Raw genomic sequence first — 7,441 nt, forward strand, 5'->3', positions numbered from 1 at the left:
GTGGGGAAGGGAAGGAGGAGCAGAGCACTTACCAATCAATCAATCGTATTTATTGAGCGCTTACTGTGTGCAGAGCACTGGACTAAACGCTTGGGAAGTCCAAGTTGGCAACATAGAGAGACGGTCCCTACCCAACAGCAGGCTCACAGTCTAGAAGGGGGAGACAGACAACAAAATAAAACGTATTAACAAAATAAAATAAATAGAATAAATATGTACAAATAAAATAGAGTAATAAATACATACAAACATATATACATATATATGGGTGCTGTGGGGAGGGGAAGGAGGAGCAGAGCACTTAATTGTATTGAGTGCTTACTGTGTGCAGAGCACTGTACTAAGCGCTTGGGAAGTACAAGTTGGCAACATATAGAGACAGTCCCTACCCAACAGTGGGCTCACAGTCTAGAAGGGGGAGACAGAGAACAAAACCAAACATACTAACAAAATAGAATAGATATGTACAAGTAAAATAAATAGAGTAATAAATATGTACAAACATATATACATATATACAGGTGCTGTGGGGAAGGGAAGGAGGTAAGATGAGGGGGAGAGGAAGGAAGGGGCTCACTGTGGGAAGGCCTCCTGGAGGAGGTGAGCACTCAGTAGGGCCTTGAAGGGAGGAAGAGAGCTAGCTTGACAGATGTGCGGAGGGAGGACATTCCAGGCCTGGGGGATGACGTGAGCCGGGGGTCGACGGCGGGACAGGCGAGAAGGAGGCACAGTGCTTAACACATAGTAAGTGCTTAACAAATGCCACATTATTGTTACTAAAGAAAAAATTTAGTACAGTGCTTGATGCATAGTACTTAAGCACCACATTGTTACTGTTATTAATCAATCAATCAATCATATTTATTGAGCACTCACTGTGTGCAGAGCACTGCCCTAAGCGCTTGGGACAGTACAGTGTAACCATTCATTCATTCAACCATATTTATTGATTGCTTAATGGGTGCATTCATTCATTCATGCATTCAATCGTATTTATTGAGCACTTACTATGTGCAGAGCACTGGACTAAGCGCTTGGGAAGTCCAAGTTGGCAACATAGAGAGACGGTCCCTACCCAACAGCGGGCTCACAGTCTAGAAGGGGGAGACAGACAACAAAACAAAACGTATCAACAAAATAAAATAAATAGAATAAATCTGTACAAATAAAATAAATAAATAAATAGAGTAATAAATACGTACAAACATATATACATATACACTGGTGCTGTGGGGAGGGGAACGAGGAGCAGAGCACTTAATCAATCAATCATATTTACTGAGTGCTTACTGTGTGCAGAGCACTGTACTAAGCGCTTGGGAAGTACAAGTTGGCAACATCATCAATCGTATTTATTGAGCGCTTACTGTGTGCAGAGCACTGTACTAAGCGCTTGGGAAGCACAAATTGTTAACATATAGAGACAGTCCCTACCCAACAGTGGGCTCACAGTCTAAAAGGGGGAGACAAAACCAAACATAAAAATATGGAACGCTTCACGCATTTGCGTGTCATCCTTGCGCGGGGGCCATGCTAATCTTCTCTGTATCGTTCCAATTTTAGTATATGAGACAGTCAATCAATCAATCAATCAATCGTATTTATTGAGCACTTACTATGTGCAGAGCACTGTACTAAGCGCTTGGGAAGTACAAATTGGCATCACATAGAGACAGTCCCTACCCGATAGTGGGCTCACAGTCTAAAAGGGGGAGACAGAGAACAGGACCAAACATACCAACAAAATAAAATAAGTAGGATAGAAATGTACAAGTAAAATAAATAAATAAATAAATAAATAGAGTAATAAATATGTACAACCATATATACATATATACAGGTGCTGTGGGGAAGGGAAGGAGGTAAGACGGGGGGTGGAGAGGGGGACGAGGGGGAGAGGAAGGAAGGGGTTCAGTCTGGGAAGGCCTCCTGGAGGAGGTGAGCTCTCAGCAGGGCCTTGAAGGGAGGAAGAGAGCTAGCTTGGCGGATGGGCAGAGGGAGGGCATTCCAGGCCCGGGGGATGACGTGGGCCGGGGGTCGATGGCGGGGCAGGCGAGAGCGAGGTACAGTGAGGAGATTAGTGGTGGAGGAGCGGAGGGTGCGGGCTGGGCTGGAGAAGGAGAGAAGGGAGGTGAGGTAGGAGGGGGCGAGGTGATGGAGAGCCTTGAAGCCCAGGGTGAGGAGTCTCTGCCTGATGCGCAGATTGATCGGTAGCCATTGGAGGTTTTTGAGGAGGGGAGTGATATGTCCAGAGCGTTTCTGGACAAAGATAATCCGGGCAGCAGCATGAAGTATGGATTGAAGTGGAGAGAGACACGAGGATGGGAGATCAGAGAGAAGGCTAGTGCAGTAGTCCAGACGGGATAGGATGAGAGCTTGAATTAGCAGGGTAGCGGTCAGTCCCTAACCAACAGTGGGCTCACAGTCTAATTAGTATTATTTTAGAGAAAATTTGAGAAGAGTATCAATTCATTCCGGCTGGAAACCCGTATCCTCACTGTGGGCCAATTTAGAGCTCTCTCCCTTCCCCTTCTGCGTCACCTTGACTCGCTCCCTTCATTCACCTCTTCTAGATCGTAAGCTCATAGTGGGCAGGGAATGTGTCTGCTTATTATTATATTGTCCTCTCCCAAGCTCTTAGGACAGTGCTCTGCACACACTAAGCATTCAATAAATACGATTACATGAATGAATTAATTATCCTGCTCCACAAGCCCTGAGACCCCCTGCCTGCCCATTCCTAATCCTCCTCAACCTCTCAGCTGCCTTCGACACTGTGGACCACCCTCTTCTCCCCAACACTGGGATCTATCTATTATTATTATCATCCTTTCTATCCCTAAGCTACACTGTTTTTCTATTTTGTATCTACCCCAATCCTTAGAACAGCGCTTGACACACAGTAAGGGCTTGCCCCAGACTGAGCCCCCTCCTTCTTCTCCCCCTCCTCTCCCTCGCCATCCCCCCGGCCTTACCTCCTTCCCCTCCCCACAGCCCCGGTATATACATATATATGCTTGTACATATTTATTACTCTATTTATTTATTTTAAATACTTGTATTTAAAGTCTTTAAGTATTTATACTTAATCTTAGTATTATCTTAAATTAGTAATTTAATTTACTTAAACTAGTAATTAGTAATAAATTAGAATTTAGCTTAAATACTTTACTTGTACATATCTATTCTATTTATTTTATTTTGTTAATAGGTTTGGTTTTGTTCTCTGTCTCCCCCTTCTAGACTGTGAGCCCGCTGTTGGGTAGGGACTGTCTCTATATGTCGCCAACTTGGACTTCCCAAGCGCTTAGTCCAGTGCTCCGCACACAGAAAGTGCTCAATAAATACGATTGAATGAATTCATTCATTCATTCAGTCGTATTTATTGAGTGCTTACTGTGTATTAAGCGCTTGGAAAGTACAATTCTACAATAAAGAGAGACAATCCCTGCCCACAGCGGGTTCACAGCCACCCCTGCAGGCTTCATACTCACCCCCTAATAATAATAATAATAATAATAATAATAATTCTGGTATTTTTAAGCATTTACTATGTGCCAGGCACTGTACTAAGCACTGGGGTGGTAACAAGCAAATCGGGTTGGACACAGTCCCTGTCCCATATGGGGCTCACGGTCTCAATCCCCATTTTACAGATGAGGTAATGGAGTCACGGAGAAGTGACTTACCCAAGGTCACACAGCAGACAACTGATGGTAGGGAGGTTGGGGGGAGCGTTCCTTCTCTTCCTCTTCATTCATTCATTCATTCATTCAATCATATTTATTGAGTGCTTACTTTGTACAGACCACTGTACTAAGCGCTTGGGAAGTACAAGTTGGCAACATACAGAGACGGTCCCTACCCAACAATGGGCAGCTCACAGTCTAGAGGGGGGAGACTGAGAACAAAACAAAACATATTAACAAAATAGAATAGTAAATACGTACGAGTAAAATAGAGTAATAAATCTGTACAAACATTCATTCATTCAATCATATTTATTGAGCGCTTACTGTGTGCAGAGCACTGTACTAAGCTCTTGGGAAGTCCAAGTTGGCAACATATAGAGACAGCCCCTACCCAACAGTGGGCTCACAGTCTAGAAGGGGGAGACTGGGAACAAAACAGATGAACAAAATAAAATAAATAGAATAGTAAATACGTACGAGTAAAACAGTAATACATCTGTACAAACATTCATTCATTCAATCGTATTTATTGAGCGCTTACTGTGTGCAGAACACTGTACTAAGCACTTGGGAAGTCCAAGTTGGCAACATATAGAGACGGCCCCTACCCAACAGTGGGCTCACAGAAGGGGGAGACAGACAACAAAACAAACCATATTAACAAAATAAATATGTACAAATAAATGCAAATATGTACAAATAGAGACGGTCCTTACCCAACAGCGGGCTCACTGACCTTGGATCTCCCGCAGCGTTTAGAACAGTGCTTGGCACGTAGTGAGCGCTTAAGAAATACCATCATTATTATGAATTATTATTATTGTAAGGCCCGGGGGGGGTCCCTCACTCACCATGGCTGGTCCGGAGGAGGTGTTGACTGCAAAGGCGCTACGTGTCTCCGCCAACACCGCACTCTTCCTCCTCCTCCAACAATCAATCAATCAATGGTATTTACTGAGTGCTTCCTGTAGGCAGCACACTGTACTGAGCACTCGGAAGAATCCAATAGGATAGATCCCTGTCCACAAGGAGTTTATAGTATAGTGGTGGAGGCACTATTGAGATTAAGGGTAGAGTTTGAGGATACGTACTTAAGTTCTGTGGGGCTCGAGTGAGGTATCTCAGCGCTTTGGGGTTCAGATTCAAATGTATAAATGAAGCAGCGTGGCTCAGTGGAAAGAGCCTAGGCTTTGGAGTCAGAGGTCATGGGTTCAAATCCTGGCTCTGCCAATTGTCGGCTGTGTGACTTTGGGCAAGTCACTTCACTTCTCTGGGCTTCAGTTACCTCATCTGTAAAATGGGGATGAAGACTGAGCCCCCCTTGGGACAACCTGATCGGCTTGTAACCTCCCCAGCGCTTAGAACAGTGCTTTGCACATAGTAAGCGCTTAATAAATGCCATTATTATTATTATTATTTTGCGGGAGGGAGGGTGAATGGGGTGGGGAAATGAGGTAGGGAAGGCATGTTGGAGGTGGTGTGATTTTAGGAGGGCTTTGAAGGTGGGAGGCGAGGTGGTCTGTTGAATAAGAAGCGAGAAGGAGTTTCAGGCCAGAGGGAGGTTGAGGCAAGAGATTTGTGGAGAGAAAGACAAAATCAAAGTACCGAGAGTTAAAGGAATGAAGCGGGCCGGCTGGGTCATAGCAGGGGATCGGCCAAGTATGGTAGGAGGGGGTGAGCTGACTGAAGTCTTTAAATCAATCAATCAATCAATCAATCGTATTTATTGAGCGCCTACTGTGGTCAGAGCGTGTACCAAGCACTTGGGAAATACAAGTTGGCAACATATAGAGACAGTCCCTACCCAACAGTGGGCTCACAGTCTAGAAGGGGGAGACAGAGAACAAAACAAAACATATTAACAAAATAAAATAGAATAGATATGTACAAGTAAAATAAATAAATAAATAGAGTAATAAATACGTACAAACATATATACATATATACAGGTGAGAAATTTCTGTTTGTTGCGGAGGTGGATGGGCAACTATTGGAGATTCCTGAGGAGTGGGGCCATGTGGACTGAATGTATTTTAGACCAAGGATCCGGACAGCAGAATGAAGTATGGACTGGAGTGGGATGAGTCAGGAGGCAGGGAGTTCAGCAAGGAGGCTGATGCTATAGGTGTCAGCTGGGTGGCCTTGGGCAAGTCACTTCACTTCTCTGGGCCTCAGTTACCTCATCTGTAAAATAGGGATTAAGACTGTGAGCCCCACATGGGCCAGGAACTGTGTCCAACTCAATCAATCAATCAATCAATCGTATTTATTGAGTGCTTACTGTGTGCAGAGCACTGTACTAAGCGCTTGGGAAGTACAAGTTGGCAACATATAGAGACAGTCCGTACCCAACAGTGGGCTCACTGTCTAAAAGTTGATTTGCTGTATCCATCCCCACGCTCGGCACTGTGCCTGGCACATAGTAAGCGCTTAACCAATACCACAAATATTATTACAATATAACAGTAAACAGACACATTCCCTGCCCACAGTGAGCTTACACTCTAGAAGGCGAGACAGACATTAATATAAATAAATTAATTACAGGTATGTATATAAGCACTGTGGGGCTGGGGGGGCGGTTGAATAAAGGGAGCAAATCAGGGTGATGCAGAAGTGGGTGGGAGAAGAGGAATGGAGGGTTTAGTCAGGGAAGGCTTCTTGGAGGAGGTAAGCCAGTGGAGGGGATGGTGTGGAGGGTGGGGGATTTAAGGGGGCTGGTGTGGGGCCATCATCATCATCATCATCATCATCAATCGTATTTATTGAGCGCTTACTGTGTGCAGAGCACTGTACTAAGCGCTTGGGAAGTACAAGTTGGCAACATATAGAGACAGTCCCTACCCAACAGTGGGCTCACAGTCTAAAAGGGGGAGAGAGAGAACAAAACCAAACATACTAACATAATAAAATAAATAGAATAGATATGTACAAGTAAAATAAATAAATAGAGTAATAAATATGTACAAACATATATACAGGTGCTGTGGGGAAGGGAAGGAGGTAAGATGGGGGGATGGAGAGGGGGGCGAGGGGGAGAGGAAGGAAGGGGCTCAGTCTGGGGCCATTCGGGAGACTGGTAGAGAAGCAGCGTGGCTCACTGGAAAGAGCTCGATCTTTGGAGTCAGAAGTCATGGGTTCTAATCCCAGCTCTGCCAATTGTCAGCTGTGTGACTTTGGGCAAGTCACTTCACTTCTCTGGGCCTCAATATCCCCCTTCTAGACTGTGAGCCCGTTGTTGGGTAGGGACCGTCTCTAGATGTTGCCGACTTGGACTTCCCAAGCGCTTAGGACAGTGCTCTGCACCCAGTAAGCGCTCAATAAGTGGCGAGAACGGTGGCGAGAAAGACAAAATCAGAGTACCAAGAGTTAAAGGAATGAAGTGGGCCGGCTGGGTCGTAGCAGGGGATCAGCCAAGTTTGGTAGGAGGGGGTGAGCTGATCGAAGTCTTTAAAGTCGATGGTAAGAAATTTCTGTTTGTCGCGGAGGTGGATGGGCAACTATTGGAGATTGAATGGCGATTGAATGAAGGAATGAATGGTGGGGAGAGGCTGAGGGAGAGGTTGGGGGCATCAGTGGGGGGTTGGTGTTGAGCTGATGAGGAGGCCAGTGAGGGGCCAATGGGAAGCCAGTGAGGCATTAGTGGGGCTCACTGGAAAGAGCCAAGGCTTTGGAGTCAAAGGTCACGGGTTCAAATCCCGGCTCCACCAATTGTCAGCTGTGTGACTTTGGGCAAGGCACTTCACTTC

The 7,441-nt window shown here is 45.3% G+C and overlaps 1 non-coding gene across 1 annotated transcript; it reads right to left on the reverse strand.

Annotated features, from left to right (window-relative positions):
• Positions 1-1,480: 1,480 nt before the first annotated feature.
• LOC119931228 lies at positions 1,481-1,585 on the reverse strand. The gene has a single exon (XR_005452082.1). It is a non-coding gene; the product is annotated as a U6 spliceosomal RNA (small nuclear RNA).
• Positions 1,586-7,441: the final 5,856 nt, after the last annotated feature.

The sequence above is a fragment of the Tachyglossus aculeatus genome, chromosome 7 (assembly GCF_015852505.1).
Source record: "Tachyglossus aculeatus isolate mTacAcu1 chromosome 7, mTacAcu1.pri, whole genome shotgun sequence".
NCBI lineage: Eukaryota > Metazoa > Chordata > Mammalia > Monotremata > Tachyglossidae > Tachyglossus > Tachyglossus aculeatus.